We start from the raw sequence: 22,531 nt of genomic DNA on the forward strand, positions 1-22,531 counted from the left end.
AGGAGAGAAGTGAGGACCAAAACACCAGAACTGGTTTCAAGACTGAGCTTGATGAGCTTATGGAGGCGATGTTATAGTGAGATTTGCCTACAATGGCAGGTGGCCCATCTTCAAATACCCCCGATGGGACACTAAATGGGGAGTTTGCAGAGTTATTTCAGTGAATTCTCCCCCAGGTGTTTAGTTGGTGGGTCTTATCAACATGCTCAGGGTCTAAATCAGGGCTACTCAACTTTGGAAGCCCCGGGAGCCACAATGATACTAGCAGCATATGCCAAGGGCCGCAACTTAAGTGTGGTTGCATATATATGCAAATAGCTTCTTTCACACTGATGAGCATGAATACAAAGCACTTCCCACAATGCCCTGGTGCCCCTGGCACCTCCTCCCTGGGGGCTAGAAATGCCAACACATTGTACTCATCAAACCCGTCCACTCATATCTTTCAGTGCTCACCCCACCAGAGAGATGCCTCACTGTTGTGGAACGTGCTTCCAGTGGAGGCCATGTTCAAAGGATCCCACTCTCAGGCCGCGTGTTGAGCCCCGTGTAAACCCAAACTGCTAGGGTTGCCAGATGGTTTAACCAAAAATACCAAACCTTCCTCCCTTCTCCCTCCCCCCCAAAAAAACTCACCAGGAAAAAAAAATTGTTGGGCGGGTGGGGGAAAGGGGGAGACCAAAGTTGATGAGCAAAAAAAGGACCCTGAGAGTTATGCCAAAAAAAAAAAGCCCCTTTAAGAAACGCTTTTGGGCCTTAACAGGCTGCCAGTGGCCGCCTGCCTACAATTTTGCCTCCCTGCACCAGGCTGGACAGCTCCCCTGCGGAACCCAGTAGGAACCCATGATTTTTGCCTCCTGGCCGGGGAAAAAATCAGAAGATACTGGACATTTTAGTTGTCTGGTATTTTCTGAATTTTTTTTACCAGACAGGAGGCGAAAGTACCGGACACCTCGCAATTCTACAAACTGCAGAGCGGGCTGCAAACAAATGGGCCACATGTTGAGTAGCCCTGGTCTAACTGATCTCCTTATTTGGGGTCAAGAAGGATATTTCCCCCCTCTAGATGCGATTGGTAGAGATCTCAGAGGAAGGAATTTGTCTTTCCTCTGCAGCATGGAGCATGGTTTAAATGGTGGCTTCTCTGTAGCTTAAAGTACTTTTAAACACGTGTTTAAGGAATTCCTAACCTCTGGGTGAGTTACTGGGTCTATTATGGGAGTGGATGAGTGAGGTTCTGTGTTTTGCAATGTGCAGGAAGTCAGACTAGATGATCACAAGGGTCCTTTCTGGCTTTAAATTCTACAATAGCAATTGTGCCTAAAGGCAAATGTTTACAAAGTGCCAGGTCACTTTAGACTGCAAAGTACTTGAATTATATGCTTGTGGAGTGGCTATTTTTGTTATGGATGCATAGCACCTAATATAGTCGGCCCCTAATCCCTGAGTGAGGTCTCTAGGCACTACTACAATGCAAATATTAGTTCACGATTTAAGATCTGTGTCAGAGGACAGGAACCTCCTTGCTGTATGGTCACTTAGAGGTGTGATACAGTGCAAAGATTGTGCTGCAGAAAAACATTCTATGGAGTGTTTTTGGATTTATAGCAGCTGCTCAGTTAGCCGTGCGATAGACTCCTGTTCCCATCAGGCCATGTGAGTACCTCTTCTATTAATGTTAATGGCAGTTGCACAGTTTGCTGTGAGAACAGAATAGAATTATGGCTGTGAGAGTTGATGATACAGATTGCTAATTTTTTTTTTAAATCAAGCAGACCCAAGATATAAAATATTTAAAGAGACAATTAACTTGGTTTTAGGCACAACAGTTTGGTTATTAAAGAAAAATATAGGGTTTACAAAACCTACAATGAATAAACTTCTAATACAGTAAACTTCCGATAATCCGGCACCTTTAGGACCCAGGGGGTGCCGGATTATCAGATATGCCGGACTATCAGAAGGGGGGGCTATGAGGGGTTTGGAGTGGGGTGGGAGGGGATGCCACCCCAGACCCCTCATAGCCCCCCCTTACGATAGTCAGGCTCTGCCCCAGGAGTCCCTGATTCAGCCGCTGCTGGTCAGTTTCAGCAGCAGCTGAATCCCGACGCGTGGGGCAAAGCAGCTGGGGTGCTGCCGGGTTGGTCCCACAGCGCCGCCCCTTGGTGCTGCGGGACCAACCTGGCAGCACTCCAGCTGCTCTGCCCCAGGGGTCCCCAAGAGCAGCTGGGGTGCTGCTGGGTTGTTCCCGCAGCCCCGAGGGGCAGCACTACCAGACCAACCCGGCAGCACCCCAGCTGCTCTGCTCTGGGCTTCCCCGACTCAGCTGCTGGTCAGTTTCAGCAGCAGCTGAATGGGGGAAGCCTGTCCGGCTGCCCCAGCACTTCCGGGTTCCTGATGGTGCCGGACCATCAGGAGTCCCGGAGCATTGGATGCCGGACTAATGGAGTTTTACTGTATTATTATTCTGTTGTTTATTCACTCTGGTAAATTAAGCCATCAAATTTGTATTCAGCCCCCATTGAGAGAGATGGTGTACTGCACAGATTGAAGATAGTTCAAGATTACAGTGTCTAATCTGAGAGATGATACTCCCACTCCCCTCCCCTTTAGCATCATTCTGGGCACTAGTTCAGCCCCTGACCTTCAGAGAATAGTCCAGAAAGTGCAGCTTTTTAGATTTTTTTTCCCCTCTGTCAACCGTCCGAGCACTGGCCAGTGGATTTCTACTTAACTCATAAAAATTATGGAATTGCAGGGTTCTAGGTCAGCACAGAATTTAGCTCAAAATGTATAGCTTCTCCACTGGAAGCAGTGTTAATGCCATTCCCTTTCATGGTTATAGCTTCACTTCTGACAGAGATCAGTGCAATTAACTTAGGTCACCTCTGTCATTAGATATCTCAAAGATAAGATCTATAGGACTGTAAATCAGTTGGGAAATTTCACACTCTGCTTCATAAACACACTGTGTACAATATATAAATGTCAATTTGTCATTTAACTACTGTTGCAATTCAGAGTTAGCTTGATAATGCTACGGTGTAAACAGAGACCTAATCATTAAAGTTTAACTGGAACATCAGTGCATTATCAAATTAATTGAGCTGAGGTGTTTCTCAGGAAACAAAGATATAATTAACTTTTCCCCACATCAGTTCTAATGGCTTAAAATAAAAATAAAATCCTTACATGTGGGACTCTTAAGTAATTTGTTCCTTGTTCTGCTTCCTTGCCTAAAAATGGCAAGTTATTCTCTATGCACAGTTTTGTCACTTTTCATTCTGTTGTTCTATGATGCTGGTCCAAAGGCCACTGAAGTTAATGGAAAATTCTCACGGACTCCAGTAGCATTTCTGTTAAGTCCTAGATTTACAGCAGCATCCACATATCCATGCATACTCCCTCTACTTTGTACAAGCCATTTAGGATCGAATTCAGTCCTGGTAAAATTCCACTAACGCCACTGGAGTTAGTGTGACGAATTTGGCGTCTGGTGCTCCTCTTCATGGTCTCTATTCCCCTTTTGCTTTGTTTTGTGGGTTGAACTAGTGTCCTATGGCTCTTATTTGTGTCCATTGTAGTGTGCATTGTAAAGGATGGTGTACGCTTTTGGGGCACTGTCTATCATGATAATGTCCAACACTCTACTACAGTGATCAGGCCTTAAGGGAAAATAATTCAGAAGCAGTCAACAAACAAAACCTTGGGAAAATCTAAAGCATCTGATCACAAAGTTAGTTTCTGAAGAATGAAGCACAACATTTTTTTGGCAGCAAGCAGTTATGTTTGGGATCTTAGTGTCCTCTCTTCTTGACATTTCCATAGTATTTATCATTCCCCTGGAGCTGATGGTGCTCAGGACCTCATAGATCAGAGACTATATAATATGTTGATATACCACCTCATGGAGCTGAAAGGGATCTTGAGAGGTTATTGAGTCCAGCCCCCTGCCCTCACAGCAGGACCAAGTACCATTCCTGACAGATTTGCCCCAGCTCCCTAAATGGCTTCCTCAAGGCTTGAGCTCACTACCCTGGGTTTAGTAGACTAATGCTCAAACCAGCAAGCTATGTGTTTTTGCTAACTCTTATTATACTTGGTGTGGGGTTTTTCCCCCTCCTTGAAGCATCTCAGGAGCATCTCAGCTTTTTTGGGGGGGTAGGGGGGAGGTAAGTATTTTGGCCTCCTGGTTGTGTAGAAAAGCTTGATGTGCCCTGAATGTAGTCTGAACGAACTGCCACTATGACTCAAGCATGTTGAGCTCTATGGATGAAAAGTGCTAGTTGATGATATGAAAATTATTTTTGAATGCTTGGTCTTTCTGGTCAACAGGGGCATTCACCTCCCAGTCAGCATTGCTCTGTGGCTGAAAATGAACTTCCTCTGCTCATCTACCCCATCAGAACTTCTTCTAATGAACACACACAGATGTTTTAGCACTGCTGAGCAAGTGAGTTTTTAAAAAACAAACAAGTAAGCTATAATCTGAGCTAGACCTTCAGTGGGTATTACGCTGTCCCATATTTAATTTGAATTGAATGCTTTAAGTAATATTGGATACAGCAAGATGGACAGTTTTGAGTGTCTAAATCCTAAAGCAACATTTCCAGATTACTGATAGGATGTTAATGTACCTAGAGAGTACTGATGAATGGAATATTCCTCTTTGAGTGTTTTCATATTACAAAATTCTTAGGGTATGACTCAAAACAGACCTTAAATAATATCTTTCTGGCCTCCTGTCCTTAGACACTTTTAAAAAAATTTCTGAAGTGAAAGAAAATTGAGTAGTTGCATGATGGATAATTATGATCTAGAGTCTCAAAAATAGAAATAAAGACGTGATTACAACGCATAAAACCCACATTTTGGGCTCAATCTAAGGCCCACTTAAATCAGCACAGATGCATCCTTTGATTTGTTTGGCCTCTGGATCTGGTCCATTGACCCCACTCCTCCTGGGGTGCCACTTGGATAGCGCTTGCACCTGCATGAATCCCTGTTAACTTACAACAGGCTTTCATGTGGGTATAGGGCCCTGCCTGCATGGAACGTACTGCAGGATGAGGAACGTGATGTATCTTTAATATTACAGCTCACATTCAATTAGTACCCTTCATTTTGGAGGACCTCAGAAGGTTTTAACAACTTGACAAATGTGCACTCAGTGGCTTTTCAGCCTGTTTTAGCAAGGGGTTTAGAGGGGCTTGTCTGCTGTGGGAGCTCCAGAAATGCAAAGCGACTCAGAATTCCTCAGTGTGTACTGAAGTAACAATTTTCACCATCCTTTCAAGAATTGTGGTATGTGCTCTGCCAGGGCCTCCCTCTTCCCCTTGTCTGATAGTCCTTGGTAGTGCTAGCAGGAAGTAGGATCTGCACTCCACAGCATCTTGTGCCGCTCTGCAAAACAGACCATGTGAATCAATCACTTACCAGTGCAATGACCTGTAAGAGCTCATCTACCCAGCGTGAACCTCTCCACCTTGCTGGTGCCTCCTATATCCTAACGTGGTAACTTATGCATGTTGGCTCTCTTGAAGATCTTGTTTATTCCACAAAGGGCTGTGGATTTTCTGAGCAGTATGGCATGAGGGAAGAGACTCATGAGAGCCCTAATGAATTTGGGCCTCTTGGCTATGATTGGACAATTGGCAAGAACAAATATGCTGTGGAAACTGACTGGGGCTTCTGCTTGGCAACTGCTGCTCCTGCCGTGGAGATTCAATGACAAAACGATGCTAGTGTGGTCAACTAAAGAGGAAGGTTGTACTGGGGTTCCTTACCAGGGCCCAGTATAAGCTGAGAAAGCATCTGGAATAAAGCAGACCTTGGTGGCTGTGCCCAAACACCTGGTCTCCAATTGTTTTGTCCATGCTGGTTTTGGTAGGACCTGAGCTAGAACAGACAACCCTGGGCATGAGTCATCCATGCTATTGCTCAGGGAAGCACTCCACATCTGTGATATTTCACAACTGTATGATGCAAGGCTGGGTCCAAACCTTAATATGTGATACTCCCATTGAAGTCAATGGGGGATTGGCTGCTACCAGGCCTATTGATTGTTGTTGCTTTCATTTGTGAATGTGATGAGTCCAGAGCTCTCGAGTTTGGGAAAATCACATGAAAATCTCAAGTGGTCTAGTGCATGGGGGAGGGCACTGGAAGTCCCAGGTCTGTCACTGACCTGCTGGGTGACCATGGGCATGTCACTTAATCTCTCTCTGCATCTCTTTATCTGACCAATCTATTCAGAGTGTAAGTTCTTCAGGGCAGCAACATGTTCTAGCCCCATTGCACCAGACGCTGTATAGTGTAATAGTAATTAGACATCATAATAATTAATAGAAGATGTAGACAACCATAAATCAGGCCCGGTGTTGTTTAAACTTTTGAAATAAAGACTGAATATTAAAAAGGGAGAAGAAATATAAAAATTATTCTTAAAATAAGAATCGGTTATGCCAGGGAATTAAAACACATTCCCCTGCTTCTTTGAGCTTACCCTCCCTATGTTTACATTAATATGAAGCCTTAATTATTAAGGAGAAGAAATGAGTTTATCTGATCTGATCTCTATGTTGAGCCTGAAAGTTAGGCAAACTAATCATTTCATACATTTTCTTTCAGAGCGATCATTTTCCAGAACAATTGGCTGAAGGGCACCAGTTAGTTCACCTCATGAGAACTACAGAAGCTGGTTTATTCCTCTACACACAACCATTTTTTATCTAAAAAAGGGTGAGCAAGGTGGTTTGTGTGTGTGTGTGTATGTGTTATCTTTTTCAAGTGTGTTTTACCTGAGGCCTAGACTACATTAGAAAATTAGGTCAGTTTAACTTCAGTGGTGTGAAAAATCCACACCCAAGAACGGTGTACTTAAGTTGACTCAAGTTCCCATGGAGACAGTGCTAGATGGATGGAAGAATTCTTCCATTGAACTAGCCTCTCGGAAAATTGGATTACCTACACTGAGGGGAGACCCTGTCCTGTTGGAGTGGTTTTCAACTTTTTAAAGTTTGTGGACCCCTAAACAAATTTGAATAGAGGTGCAGTCCCCTTTGGAAATTGTAGACATGATCTGCAGACAAGTTGAAAACCACTAGCATAGGTAGGGTCTACATTGAAGTGCTGCAGTGGCACAATTGTAACGGTTCAGTTGTGCTGCTCTAGAGTTTTAAGTGCAGACAACCCTTAGAAATATCACATCTCTTAATGTTGCTAGTGGATTTGGTGAGGACTCTGAGATCCATATTGGAAGCTCTTTCTGATCCTTTAATTGAAAGATGTAGCTGTTACATCTTGAACTCAGATGAACTTTGTTTCCACATTGTTTATTCCAGACTTTAAATAGATCAGTGCTCCCTGAACAATTTACCTCATGCCTCCCCCTTACACTTATCTATGCCTCTCCCCTCAGGCCAGAATTGGAGTTGCAGCTCCTGGATGGGAGGCAGTGGAGAGCAGTAGAGGCCGAAGCTGAGGGCAGGGGTAGAACCAGGAGCAATCTCAGCTGGGACCCTGGGCTGGATGCTGGGTGGCACTCTTCGCTCTACTCTTTCCTCCTGTTGGGACTGGCCTGGGCCCCAGCCATGTCCTCTCCTGCTCTTCCCCACCTATGGGAGCTGTGAGGGTCATACCTGTGGGCAGAGGCATGCACAGAAGTGCCTGGCTGCACTTCTGCCTAGGAGACGAGGGACATGATACTGCCTCCAAGGACCCCCCCCCCCAAGATAACTGCTGCCTAAATCCCAGCCCCCATACCCTTTCCCTTGCTATATTCCCTGCCCCATATGCCCTTCTGCACCCTAACTCCCTCCCAGATCCCATACCCTCTCCAGTGCCCTAAATCCCTGGCCCAGCTAGGAACCCCAATTCAGACTGGAAACTTCTCTGCCCCAGCCTGAAACCCCACTCTGTATCCCACACCCTTCATCTCCCCTCCCAATCTAGAGCACCTCCCCCCCCCCCACACCTCAGCTTGGTACACCTTCCCACACTCCTTGGTCCCACGCCAGCCTGGAGCCTCTTCCTGTACTACAAACCCCTCATCCCCAGCCACACCTCCCTAGTTGATGCCCTTCCCCTCCTGCATCCCAAACCCCGCCCCAGCCCAGTGAAAATGAGCAAGAAAGTGAGGATCAGGGAGAGCATGGGACAAAAAGAAGGGGAATGAAGTGATTGGGGGCGGAGCCTTGGAGAAGAGGCAGGCCAGGGCCTTGGGGCAGGATACGGGTGTTCCATTTTGTGCAATAAAGGCACTGGCAACTCTATTTAACCCATATGTCTGAATTCCGTCCTAGTTCAGATTTCCCTACTGACGAGAGCTGGCTGAAAAATGGCAGAATTCTTCTGTGGAAAAAATGAAACTTTTTTCATTAAATTTTTGTGACCAGCTTGATTCTTGTGACATCCTAATTTCACTAGCTTCAGACACCAGAGTGTCTTCCTGGGTAGTCATGACTTGAATTTCCAAAATGGAAAGGAATCACTGCCATACAATATAAAGAACCCAACAAGGGCACTTACTCACTTTATTTTTATTTTAACGTGCCTTTAAAACAATGCTCATGGGCAGCATTAGAAAAGAGAAGTTCATTCCTTTAAGTGATGACTTCGATTTCAGTAGATTAGAAAATTAACTGGAATGTGACCCATGAAAAATGTTAACTTCTGATGGTCAAACTTTACTCTGCATTATACTAGTGATTATTGTAGAGTGGGGGTGGTGAAGCATAGATGTGATGGAGTGCAGAATTTGGCCTAATGCAGGAAAGGTTGGTTGGTTTGATGTTACTAGAAAAATGTGACTTTAAAACTACAGAAAATGGGCAAAGGATAGTGGATTGATTTGTAAATGATTTGAAAGAAACACACTGATAAGATTTTAAATTGCCTTTTAAGCATTTCCAATAAATGCAATTCCGTTGTATGATCTGTATCCGATTTTGTTAATAGCAATTTAAAGTATATGCAAAGAACTGTTTTCAAATAGTTCTGTTGCCAAGATGAACGTGAAAACATTGAAGGTGGCACATTCTCTTGTAGGGAAGCTGTAATATCATAAGACTAGCGCTGGGTCTGAAGGAAACATTCCCTGTCTATATTCCAGGTGGCATGTTTTCCAGAAAGGATTTTTTTTTTTTAAATGAAAGCAAGGTTTGGCTTGCTATGGCCACAAATCAGAATAATGACAGTGTTAGCAGTAAACAGTTTTAATTTATACAGGTGACATTTAAAATGCAAATCAGACCTTAAGATAATTGCTGGAAGTAAGGAAGTCTCTGTTGGTTTAGGGAACATTTCCAAGTTTCTATGGAAATTACTTAAAATGAAATGAGGAACTCAATAAAGAGCTTTATGTCTTGGCAGACCTAGCTGGAGTTAAACTTCCATGGAGCCAAGGAACTTGCTTAATCTAAATGATTGGTGACAGTGCATTAAGTTATTGGATGTGTCTGGAAAATACTATGGTAAAGCTTATATTTTAGAAAGGGACCATTCAAATCAAGTGAAAAAATTACTTTGTGAATCTTGTGACTTTAGAAATGAAGATACTGGGCCCAACTTAGACTCTGATTCTGCAGACTTGCATGTGCCTAAACCTGCTTTACTCCTTTGAATTGGTCCACTGAGGCAAAGTTAAGCATATTTTTAACTTGGAAAACCGGGGTCTTGCTTTAAATCCCTGCATGTCTGTTACCCTTCTGCCAAGTGAAGCCAGCAACAACCAGGGCTGGGTTTGATATCTCCAGGTGCCTGTCCATGAATACAACACAGAACTGGCTCACAAAACTAGTTATCTGGTAACTTCACACACCACCTTTGGGCATCTCTGAGAGGTAATGCTTGCCCACATGAAAGCACAGAGCCTGAGTGTAGAAAAGGAGGGAAGTAGCAAGGCATGAATTTGGGGAAAACACTGCAAACAGGGTTCATAAACATAAACCAGGAGTAAAAGCCCTATCTGCAAATAGGCTGGGCAGTGTCCTTTTCCCACTCAGGTTCTTAAGTCCAGCAACCAAAATAGTCCCTTTCATGTGCCCGACCCTTCTCTACATCCTACTCACAGTGACTATCTTTGGTCAGTGCATAGGCAGAGTTCAGCGTGCATCTGTAGAGTTCACCTCTCCCACTGTGGGTGGAGGGCGAAGAGGTGAATTACTTACGCTGCTCCTCTCTCTGCCAGCCATCCTGCTGGCTGCTTGTTGTACTGCTCTGGTGCTGCACTGCTGGTTGTTGATTGCTCTTGCCACACTACTCCACCAACTGCCCTGTGGGTTGCCTATCGCACCTGTCTGCTACTGCCCTGCTGGCCACTTGTTGCACCTTTCCGCTTCACCTGACTGCTTATCACGTTCTGCTGCCACCTCTCTCTGCTGCGACATCTGCATGTCAGTCTGTTAGGGTACATCTATGCTTCTGGGAAGACTGACACTTCAGAGGTTGATCTTCTGGCATTTGATTAAGCAGGTCTGGTAAGGCCCCTCTAAATAAAATGCCCCCATTGACCCTGAAATGCCTTGTAGTTATGAGGAACAAAGGAAGTCGAAAGGAGAGTTTATCCTGTTTACCTCCCATTGTTGGGCCACCCCATAGAATTGATGCTAGATATATTGACTGCATCTATGCAATTCACTTAGCTGGAGTTGCATATTGTGCATTGATTTTTCTCCACCAGTGTAGACCTGACTTCAGTAATTTTCATCTCTTTGCAGGCTGGGCAAAACTATTGCCCCATCTCAAGTGATTTCAGCTTCCAGTGGTTTTTAGCTCTTAGCAGACAAAGAAGAAACACAGTCCTGCCACAACTGATTTCAGTTCTGAGTGAGCGTTTAATATGAAGCCTCCAATAAAGCCTATTTAGCTCTTTCTTTGAACAGTGTATGTGTGGGGAAGGGTTTTAATAAATTGAACCAGTTGAAACAGTGCATGCAGAACCATTGGGAAAGGTTTGCAGCCTCCTGACCCATGCGTATTGGTCCCATCATATTTCCAGATACGGTAAAAACAAGAAGGAAATTAGTGGCACTTGAAAGACTAACACATTTATTAGGATATTGGAGCATAAACTTTAATGAGTTACATGATGTGGTGGAATTTTTATTAGCGATTATCACTTGTCACAGCCATTTAACTTGAGTTCTTCAGGGCAGAAACCATTTTTACTTTGTTTGAAAAGAAAGTCAGAAATTCCTCCAATTCGATCCTTTCTGCAGGCCAGACAATTGCAAGAATACAGTGTTGCAACAAATGGGAATGCAAATTACAGCCAGATATTGATCAAGTGAATGAAGAGGAGTAGAACGACTTCCTTCCTGTGGTACATAATGATTGACTTAGAGGAACTGGTTCAGGAAAAAATAATGAGCAAGTTTTTTTAAAAAAATGGATCTACATTTTATAACAGTATTCATTTTGCTTATGGAAGAATGAAGTGTTATAGCAGTGTCAGTTCTCAGATACTGGAGAGACAAGGTAGGTGCCTTTTATTGGACCATCTTTAACCACCATGTCTCGGGAGGAGGGGGATTGGGGAGGGGAGAAGAATGTTTACTGTCAATTACTGTACTTTTCCTTTAATAAAAAAGTACCTAAAACACTTGTTCAGTTCTTGCAAGAGAGAGTGTGTATGTGTGTAAGAATGGAGGAGTTCTTTTCTATGGATTACATCTGAATTAGTCATTCAGATGTAAATGGGAGGGAGTCAAATCTATTCTTGCAACAGGATTTTTCTATCCAGAATTTCCTTGTTTTTATTTTAAGTCCGTAGGATGTTTGGGTACCTCAGTAAGAAGAGCCGTAGTTCCAGTTGGACTTTATAAAAATCTTTTTTGTGTTTTCCAAATAATTGTAAATGAGAGAAAATCAATTGTCTTTATATCTAAGGCTGAAAATATCCATGCCCATATTAAACATTAAGGACAACATTTTCAGACCTTAGTGCTTCAAGTTAGGCACCTACATTGATACCATTATAAGGATTGTTTATTTCAGTCTGATGAAGAGGGACCGGATTATCTAGTGATTAGAGCACTGTACTGACAATTTAGATTGCTTGCTTACCCATAGACTTCCTGTGTGAACTTAGCCAAATTGCTTGATGTTCCCTGCATCTCTAGGCCTGCCAACTGGGAGGGGGCAAAAAGGACAATTGCCCCAGGCTTGGCCATTGAAAAGGTCCCTGGAGGCCCAGAACCTTTAAATTGCTGCCGGAACGCTGCACAGTTCACGCCGGACAGTGCTAAGGGCTGGCTGCTCCAGCCCTGCCCCTTTTGTGGTAGGCCCTACCCCTTCTGAGAGCATGGAGCTGCTCCCCACACTTTGCCCTGGGGCCCAATAGGGCTGTTGGCTCCCCTGTGCACCCTCATACCTTTATCTGTAAAATGGGGATAATTACAACTAAGCGCTGATTCAAAATGTGTGATCCACAGTCTGCATGTGTGATCTGTGGATAGCTGCAGATTTGCAGGGCTTTGAGGATAGTACTTCCTGCCTTTGCAGAGATGTGAGTATCATCCAGGATTGTGAGGTGCTCAGGCACTAAGTGGGGAGGGGGAAGGCATACAAATTCCTAAAGAGCACCGGTAGCTCTCATTTACATATGTGGGGGCTAAGCTTCAAGGTAGAAAAAAGTGGCAACTTCAACAGCTGTTTACTAAACAATCCTAAGTATCTCAGAGCAGTAGCTGTGTTAGTCTGTAACTTTAAAAACAAATAGTCCTGTGGCAGCTTAGAGACTGACAAACATATATAAAGTATCACCAGTTTTCATGGGGAAAAAACCCACTTCATCAGATGAGATGAACTTGAGTGGAGAGGAAAAAACAGGGGACCCTCAGAATAAGAAAGGAGAGTAAGGGGAATAAACCTGTCAATTTTAGTCCCGGTGCTAATGAGGCTAATTGAGTGGGCTGGAAGTGTCCCATACTTCGCTTTTGATGTCAATAAGATGTTGAATGTAAGGAAAGCTGGTTTTATAATATGTCATCCAGTTCAAGTCTTTGTTCTGGCCCAGGGAGACTGTGTCAAATTTGCATATGGATCCTAAATAGGTTTTGTTGCTTCTATATTCCCAGCTGTGGAACTATCAACCTTAGATAGTGGACTAGATGGTCAGGTAGGGTCTGTTGAAGGCAGGAGCTTTCAACTGACCCGTGAAGGAGGTCTTGCGCCTATTTCACCAAAGTTAATGTAATATGTTGAAATAAGCCCTGAGTGAATAGCTGCCTCTGAGCGTATAGAGTCACTTTTCGGTAACAAAGAACCTATATAGTGAACAGGCAGCTTATTCCCCATAGTGCTGGAAGTTATGTCAACTCCAATGGTTCGCAGCTGATGCTGAGCTAACTGGGTCATTCAGTTTATTTACTGTTTGGCTGTGTCTACACTGGGCCACTTATTCTGGAAAATCAGCCGCTTTTCCGGAATAAGCTGCGAGCTGTCTACACTGGCCCTTGAATTTCCGGAAAAGCAACAACGCTGTACTGTACAAAATCAGCCGCTTTTCCGGAATAAGCTGCGAGCTGTATACATTGGCCGCTTGAATTTCCGGAAAAGCAACGACGCTGTACTGTACAAAATCAGCCGCTTTTCCGGAAAAGCTACGCTGCTCCCGCTCGGGCAAAAGTCCAGTGTAGACAGCTTTTCTGGAAAAGCAGAAGAAACGGAAAAAAGCGGTTTGGACGCCGCGAGACCCCGTAGGAGCCCTGGACTGCCTGGTAACCTGAGCTGTTAAAGAGCTCGGAGGCAGCTGGGCGCACGTGGCAGGAGCGTGCCTCAGACCTGCGGCCTGAGCTCTGCCACGTGCCTCTGTGCTGCCCAGCATTCACCTCGCAGCCCAGCATGGCAGCTCAGGGTGGTGAGCCACCTGCACCCCCAGCTCAGGAGGCCCCCAGGGGCCGCAAACGCCGGGCCCCATCCTGGACCCCAGGGAGCTGAAGACCCTACTGGACCACTGGCAGGAGGAGGAGGGTCTCCATGACCTGCATTCACGCCGACGCAATGTTGACACTTACACCAGGATGGCCAACAACCTTGCGCAGCAGGGACACCCCGCCCGCAATTGTGAGCAGGTCCGCTCCAAGGTGAAGGCGCTGCGGCTGGGGTACGTGCGGGCCAGCGAGGGCAGGGTGGCAGGACCAGATGCCTGCCCCTACTACGAGAGGATGAATGCGTTTCCAGGCCAGCCAGCCCCACAAAGTCCACCAGTCCCAGTGGACACCTGCCAGCGCCCCCCCATCATCCGACCCACCGAGCCGGAGGAGGGAGAGGACAGGGGCGGCGCGGCAGCTGGAGAGGAGGCCAGCGTTGCCACCCAGCAGGCCCCCTCCAGCAGCTCCTCCAAGGCCGAGGCCGGGGAGGAACCCACTGGTGAGTGTTTGCAGTTCGCACCCCCAAAGGGCGGGGGGCAGAAGGTGGCGGGGAGAGCCAGGCGCCCGGAGGGGAGAGGGGGAGAGCATGTCACTCGGGCCACGTGAGCTGCACGCTGCGTAGCATGAGGCAGCAAGCAGCACGTGCAGCCTGGTGACTGAGCAGCACCTGGCCACGGCAGGCAGCTGCAGGGCACGCCTGGGACCGTGCTGCTCACACACATTTGGCGGGACCAGGGGAAAGGGTGGATGCCAGCTGCAACCGGCCAGGGCCCTAGGGACTCAGCCCAGAGACCGCACCTCCGCCAAGGGTGCAGCACGGAGAACGGCACACTGTCCCATGCCTGGCTGTGAGGCACAGCCAGCTGCTCCTGGGAAAACCGCAGCGTCACAGTCCCTCGCCTGCTCCCGGTGCCTTGGCTGGTTCCCTGAGGGAAGTCCCCACTGTGGCCACACATGTCCCTGGGCTACACATGTCCCGAGTGGGCCTTGCAGGAGGGATAGTGGGAGGGAGAAGGGCTCCTGAGTTTTGCTGCAAGGATGGGACACCCCCTCACCCAGTCACTCCTCTGCTTCCATTCAGGAGATATCCCACGCAAGGGGATCTGAGAGCCCAGAGCACCTCTGCCAGATGTGCTCCCAGGCACTGTGTGGGGATGCATCTCGCTCCCTGTCAAACACCACTGATTAGCCCAAAGCTTTTCACAGTCTCCACCGGCAGGGAGTTCCACAGGTGAACGCAGCACAAGCACCCTCCCACCCTCTACGGGGCCAGGATACAGACTGGTGCTTACAATACTGGAGGGAGGACCCTACTCCAGGGGCGGTCCTCCTTGCCAACATACAACACCGGGGCAGGAGGGGAAAAGAGTGGGCCCAAGCCACACAACTGTGAGGTCACCTGGGCTCAGGGGAGGCGGGCATGAGGTGTGGGGACAGTGGACGGCCTGCCTGACTGACCCATCCTTTCTTCTCTTCCCTGCAGCGGGACCCAGCACCAGACCCTCCACTGCAGCAGCAGTGGCACCCCCAGCTGGCCAACCCCGGAGGCACAGGCTGCGTCAGAGGGACCAGCTTCTGCACTGCCACGTGACCGCCGTGGAGGGAATCCAGGCCTCCATTGCAGAGCGGGTGCAGGGGGACCTGCAGTGGCGGCAGGAGGGCTGGGCTGCCTTCCTAACTGAGTGCCGAGGGATGCGCAGCTCGATGGATGTGCTCACGGCACATTTAGTGCATGCCATACATTATGGCATGGCCGGACCCCATGCCCCCGCCATCCCTCCCGGAGCACAGCCCATGCCCCTGCCCCTGCCCCTGGCCACCTCCCCGTGCAGGCTGCCCTGACGCGGTCTGCCCAGTGTGTGCAAGTCCACCCCCGGAGGAGCGCTCGCAGGGGCCGCCCATCGCAGTAACTGCCCCCCCTCCCTGTCCCAGTTGAAGGTCCCCCCCCGCCTTGTAAATAAAAAGTTTTCTATTTTTCAGTTCATTCTTGTGTTGGTTCTTGTGTTACTCTAGTAACTGTAAGAAATGATTTGAGATGCCAATTAGCCACTTAAATTTAACAGGGTTACAAACTGTGGACAACAACTTCTTTACTCTATCACCGAGGGGGCCCTTTGTAAGTGGTCATTGGTTTGTGGTGCATAAAGAAATACTGAGACTTTTCAGTAAAATGTAAACCACAAACTATATTTACATAGCTAACAAACAAGCAAGAACGGATAAAAGATGCAAACTACAGATTATTAAACATAGTCTAGGCGCAGGGAGGACAATTGGGTAGTGTTGCTGGCCACCTCAATCCTTTGGTCCTTCCGGGCCTCAGGAGAGGAACAGCCAGGAGATCCCTCGAAGACGACTGGAATCAGGTACGCTGACTTGAGCCTTCCGCATGAACACCGAATCCTCTTGGCTGTTCTTCGGGACAGGTGACGGTGGCCTAAACCCTAGCCTAAACTAAAAAGAAAAATCCTAACTAAGCCCGATGCACCCGATGAACAGTCACAATGACGGCCGATGTGCTTTGACCCGATGCTTTACAATTGGGGGGGAAGCTAAGGGGAGGGGATTGGGGACGGGCGGGAGTAGTCTGGGGAGACCCAGGTGACCCTACTACGGGGCTTGGGCAAACATGTCCACCAGGGCCCCTCTGATGCGCACCGCATCCTGGCGCGCCTGGCGGACGGCAGCTGCGTCGGGCTGTTCCAACGTCTGTGCCTCGGCTGCCATCCATGCAGGGAGAAAGGCCTCCCCACTGCGCTCCACAATGTTGTGGAGCACGCAGCACATGGCCAGTACCTCCATTGCATTCTGCTCACCCATCTTGAGACGGGTGAGCAGACAACGGAAGCGAGCTTTTAAACGTCCAAAGGCGAGCTCCACTGGGTTTCGGGCCCGGTTGAGGCGGTCGTTGAACTGGACCCAGTTCTGGTCCGGCTGCCCCGTGTAGGGCCGCATGAGCCAGGGCATCAGAGGGTAGGCCGCGTCCCCGATGACGCAGATGGGCATAGGCACATCCCCGACAGTCAAGTCCCGCCGGGGGAAGTAGGTGCTCCCCTCCAACCTGCGAAAGAGTCCAGAGTTCCGGAGGATGCGGGCGTCGTGTGCCCAGCCGGACCAGCCCCCGTAAATGTCCACGAAGCGGCCCCGGTGGTCCACGAGGGCCTGCAGAATGATGGAGCAGTACCCCTTGCGGGTCATGAAATGGCCAGCTCGATGCTCCGGGGCCTGGATGGGGATGTGGGTGGCATCCAGGGCTCCCCCACAGTTGGGGAACCCGAGGGCAGCGAAGCCGGCCATGGTATCATCCACGTCGCGCAGGCAGATGCCTCGCAGGAGCAGGACGTCATTGATGGTGTGGACGACCTGCAGAAGGGTGCAGAGAAACACAAGGGAACACATCACATACGGCAGGGGTGAGTGTGCGCTCCCTTGGGCCCCCCCTTGATTCCCTCTGTCCTCACACACACACACACACACACCAGGGCTCCCCTCGCCCCACGGCCACCCCTACCACCACCGGGCCTGTGCAACGGAGGGACGGCCCAAACCCCTGGGCGACCCAGTCTGGCTGTCCCTGGGCCTGGAGTGCAGCACCCTCCCCCCATCCCACTCCTCCTGGGACTTACCTCCACGACGATCACTCTGACGGTTGATCTTCCCACCCCAAACTGCTGTGCCACCGAGTGGTAGCTGTCTGGTGTGGCCAGCTTCCAGAGCGCGATGGCGACCCTCTTGTTCACGGGGATGGGTGCCCGCAGCTGGGTGGTGGTTCTCTGCAGCGTGGGGGTGAGCCAGGTGCACAGCTGCAGGAAGGTCCGCTTTCTCATCCGGAAATTCCTGATCCATTGCTGGTCGTCCCATAGTCCGAGGACCACCCGGTCCCACCAGTCGGTGCTGCTCTCCAAACTCCAGACGGGCCTCTCTACGGTGGGCTGCTGATGCGACAGGGTTGCCAGGGCCTCCCTGGTGAGGGAGTCCAAGGCGATCTCTCCCTCCTGGTACATGAACAGCAGGGCACCAGGCCGCAGCACGAGCAGCATGCACTTGTACAGCTGCAACAGGGGCCCGAGCAGGCACATGGCCACCCATGGCTCCATGGCAGACAGAGCAGGGCAGAAAAAACAAAACTCAGGGAAAAGCAGTTGGGGGCCAAAGGGTGGTGTCCCCAAAACTCAGAGGGCAACCACCGACCCTGCGAAGGGTGCCAGTCCCTGGCAGAGGCCCCAAGGCACGGGATCAGGAGACCAATAGCTGTCCGGCGAGACCCCTTTAAGCATGTGTCTGAACGGTGCTCTGGCCCCGCCCACGGAAAGGTCTGGTGGCCTTTGCCCTCTTCAAAATGGCTCCGGGCTTCTGCTTTTCCGGAAAAGCGTGCTGCCAATGTAGACGCGCTATTCCAGAAAAGCGCATTGTTATAACAGTAACTCCGGGGCCAATGTAGATGCTCCTTTTCCAGAAAAACTTAAAACGGAAAACTGTTCCGTTTTAAGCATTTCCAGAAAAAGGTGCCATTGTAGACACAGCCTTTGTGTTTTTGAGTTAATCTAAAACAGCTGTGTGACGGAGTGCACTCACTCCACACAGGATGGGGTTAACATTACATTGTGGGCTGAGAACTTCCTATTCCGCCCCCCTGTCTCTGTTGTGTCTCCAGCTAAGACTCAGTGGGGACCATTGTAGCTGGAGATACCAAAGCCTAGGCAGATGCTGAGATAACCCCAGGGGCCTTGCAGGCTTCAGGGGTGTTGGCAGAAGGGCAGGCCAGAGAACTGTAGAGGTAACAGGGACGCCCAGAGGCAATAGCAAGTAGCAGCCTAGGAGAATTTGATGGTGGACTGGTAAGTGAGTTGAAGCCTTAAGTCAGGCAGTGTGTTTCAATCAGAACCTGTCTCCACTGACTCAGTGGTCCACACTATGGTCCTGAATGGGCCATGGGCTGGGGTCTGTAGGAGAGGAAGGGCCCGTACCACCCTGCTGGGGACACAACACTTCCTCCTGTTTTTTGGCACTGGCCACTAGGCCTTAATGTCCTTCTGCCAAGGGTGAATGTAGAGCCTGAGGCTGTTAGGCTGTACTGCCTTGCGAGCAGGAGCTGAATTATTGACCTGGGCCCCTAGGCCTCACTGCCCTGCTAGAAGGAATGGATTTCCTTAGTCTGGCCATTGAGCCTTATTGCCCTGTAAGCAGGGAGTGATTGACTGATACCACCCCCTAAGCCTTATTGCCCATTTGATAAGGGTGAATTTTTGGATTCTGGCCTCTAGGCCTATCACCTTGCTGATAAGTGCAAGTGTATGAACTTGGCCTGAGAGACACAGATGTAAGGTATGCATGTTCTACCCTTATTCTCGACGAAAGGCAGAAGCACTCAACGTTACCTCCCCACCCTTTCTGAAGTTGTCTTCCCCCATTTTAAAAACTGACCATGTTAATCAAGGCCTAACAAAGTCATCTCTTGTCCAGAGGCCAGTATCTCTAACTGTATCAGTGCTACTTCAGACTGTATTGCAGGTTAGACTGTTTAATATGCTTTTGATTGCTCTCCATTGAACTCTTCCAAAACAATTATTTCCTCCTTAATATATATGAACACTACTGGATAAAGTACTAGAGGGGAAGGGGAAGTCTACATTTTTCTCTTGATTTATAATGTATTGCTCCAGTATTTATGCCTTTTAGAACCTTGTTTGCTCCTTCAACTTTATCTGCCTTTGCTAAAACTCTTATATGGCTTGAGGGCTGTGTGTTGGACAATAATTATATGAACTTTTTTTCTTATCAGCATGCTGCAAACTGTTTATTTCAGCTGATATTTATCCCTCTTTGTTCTTTGCCTCCAGGTTTATTATTTCTCCATACTGAGCCATTTGCCCAGTTAGAAATGATATGATCTTTTTGTTTGTCTGAATGGTTCCTCATTAGCCTGTGTGGGTGGGAATGTGCAATATTCCTTTGCGTCTATAAATCAATCAGACTGCTCATACAACTATGATGTGGTTGGAAAAAATTGACGAAAATGCATATGAGCATAAACATGGTAAGTACATTTATATAGTTAAAAATCTGGCTTGTGTGTGTGGCAGGCAGAGAACTGCATATATTGATCCATCAACCGTCTATATGTACCAGGCCAGATTCTCAGCTGATGTGAAGCCCTGCTGATTAACAGCAGCTGAGAATCTGGACTGTTCTTGGATAAATCCTTGTTGACAAATGATGGCTAACATGTTATCAGATGTATTTCTAAACATAGCTGCTCCATTGGGTGGCAGTACCATGGTAACAAAGAAGACATGAGGCAATATCTGGTTTCCAACGAGACACTGCAATATGACTCTGGAATGGTGATGAACAACTGAAATAGCTTCTTTCTTGGCAACTGTTTGTTGGACCAATATGGTTACATGTTGCCTAGCACTGTTGGTACATGCTCTCCAATGCTAACCTTGGTACTATACTTTCTCTTTCAGGAAAAAAAGAAGGTAGTTAGAAATGGTTCCACCTTGCATCAGTCTTTGATAAGCTTTTAATGAAGATTAGATATTCACTCCCTTTTAGCATTGTTCTCTATGGAAAGATGAGATCCTCTGCCCTTAATGGCACTAGTACTGCCTGCAAGCAGCAGATTGCTCTTCAGGTTCATTCTTGCTGCTTCCTCGCATACCCTACGTCTCAGATTTTGCAGGCTCCTGTTCATGTTCCGACCCCGTAGTTTCCTATTTAACTGGATCATTTACTTTTTAAAATTCAACACAGTGGGCCTGAGTCAGATCTCATTTACACTTGTGTGAATTGATTTATTTCTGAGGAGTCTGGTTTCTACCAGTGTGAGATGGGAATCAGGCATACTCATGAGAATACTTGTATGTTCATTTTAATTTCATCTTCTTATCCTAATATAAGTTTAACCAAAATCAAGAAGAGAAGGAGCACTCAGAGTTGATTAGAATTCATTTTTAATTAGGCTCCCTTTTTATGTTTTTAAAAATGATTTTCGTTAACTGTTTGGTGCTTACACTTTAGGTTAAGGTTCCATTTATAATGGGTTAATAAATTGATTGCTATAGGTCATTATAGATTTCAACAGATTAGTAAATTGCTTGTAACAGTCTGAAATCACGTCCATTCATGTACTTACAGCCATCTATAATGCATATTATTCATATCTGTAACATGTTTGTAACATCCATTAATTTTTTAATAACCCTTTATAAATAGCACCTTTATATAAAGTTAAGTCTAAAATATGGATGGACTTGTGCTGAGCCCCTGGGACTGAGCCCCTGGGACTAAGTGAAATCTATGAACTGATACAAATGTAATACCAATGTAGAAGAATGTGCAAATAGCATTACCGTCCTATCTTCCAATCAGAGATATTTAGTGCTGGTTCCTCAAAGAAATATGGAACCATGCAATAGGGAAAGATGCTCCTTAGATGAGTCTCAAATATTCTTGCTTTTCACAGAGGCTAGGTTGAGACGGCGACGTTTTTGCAGGAAAAGCTACTAAAAATGCACTCCATATTTTGCGTAGCTTTTTCCACTTTTTTTCCCCCTGGAAGAGGCTTTTCTGCCATTTGGCCCTGTTTAAACGGGGCCAAATGGTGGAAAAGCTTTCTCTTTTGGTGGAGCCCTTATGCCTCATGAAACAAGGTATACAGGGCTCCCCAAAAGAGCGTGAAAAAAAGCAGAAGAGCAAACATGTTCCTTGGACGCAGCGGGGTTTTTGCAGGATACCTCTGGTATCCCGCAAAAACCCCATAGTCTAGACACAGCTAGAATGTTGACACTTAAAAAAAAAAATTGCAGAATATGTGTGTGTGTGGGGGGGGGGGTGTGGGGGGAGAAGGGGAAAGCCTCAACGCTACTGAATGTTCTCGTATAGTCACAGACCAGAAAAAAGTCTGATCTGCGCTACTTCAAAAAATCCCCATTTTTTTTCTTGTTTTTGTTTCCTTCTCCTGCAAATTCTTAACCCATCACAGCATCTTAATGATTTCATCTTCCATGTAGGGAAATAAATCACCACTTTTCTATAGAATAAGTGTGCTGCTCAGAAAGCATCCCCAGGGTTACAAACTTTTCTAGAGGAACAAAGACCACTCTTTTGGGTAGTGTGCTTGGAGAAGTGCCCTATAGTAATAGCACTGTGTCTTACAACAAACAACACTTCAACTTTCTTTCCCTTAGTGAGAACTGCCACCTGCTTTCTTAATCTCTGGGCTGTGAAAAAGATGCTCAGCTAGTTACCTACCAATGTGTTTATTCTGGGTCAGGCCTGCCAATGAGGGGAGATAAAGGGGTAACTTATCCAGGGCCTGGTGATTCATAATAGCCCGGGGCTAGCTGTGGTAGCAGCAGCTAGACTTATTAGGCCTTATAAATGGTTGCTGGAGCCCCGGCTGGCGCACTCTAGATAGTGCGGAAGAGCTGGCAGTGGGAGGTTAGCCCTCAGCCCCTCCTCTTCTGCCCAAGGATCTGTCCATTCCAGGAGCACAGAGCCTCACCCCCCCACATACCTTGTTCAGGGACCTGACAATTCTGTTGGTCCCCCCTTTTTTGGGCTCCTTGCACTGGCCAAACTACTGGTTAACTCAGATGGAAACTGTCTAGAAGGAGACTGAACAGCTTCAGAATTGCCTATCAAACTCTGTG

At 47.4% G+C, this 22,531-nt stretch overlaps 1 long non-coding RNA gene across 1 annotated transcript; it reads left to right on the forward strand.

Moving 5' to 3' along the window:
• Positions 1–1,511: 1,511 nt before the first annotated feature.
• LOC106732689 (uncharacterized) lies at positions 1,512–11,467 on the forward strand. The gene is made up of 4 exons (XR_001368950.3): positions 1,512–1,656; positions 4,336–4,453; positions 6,631–6,741; positions 10,719–11,467. It is a non-coding gene; the product is annotated as an uncharacterized LOC106732689 (long non-coding RNA).
• The last annotated feature ends 11,064 nt before the right edge of the window (positions 11,468–22,531 follow it).

Source organism: Pelodiscus sinensis, chromosome 11, assembly GCF_049634645.1.
Source record: "Pelodiscus sinensis isolate JC-2024 chromosome 11, ASM4963464v1, whole genome shotgun sequence".
Classification (NCBI taxonomy): Eukaryota; Metazoa; Chordata; order Testudines; family Trionychidae; genus Pelodiscus; species Pelodiscus sinensis.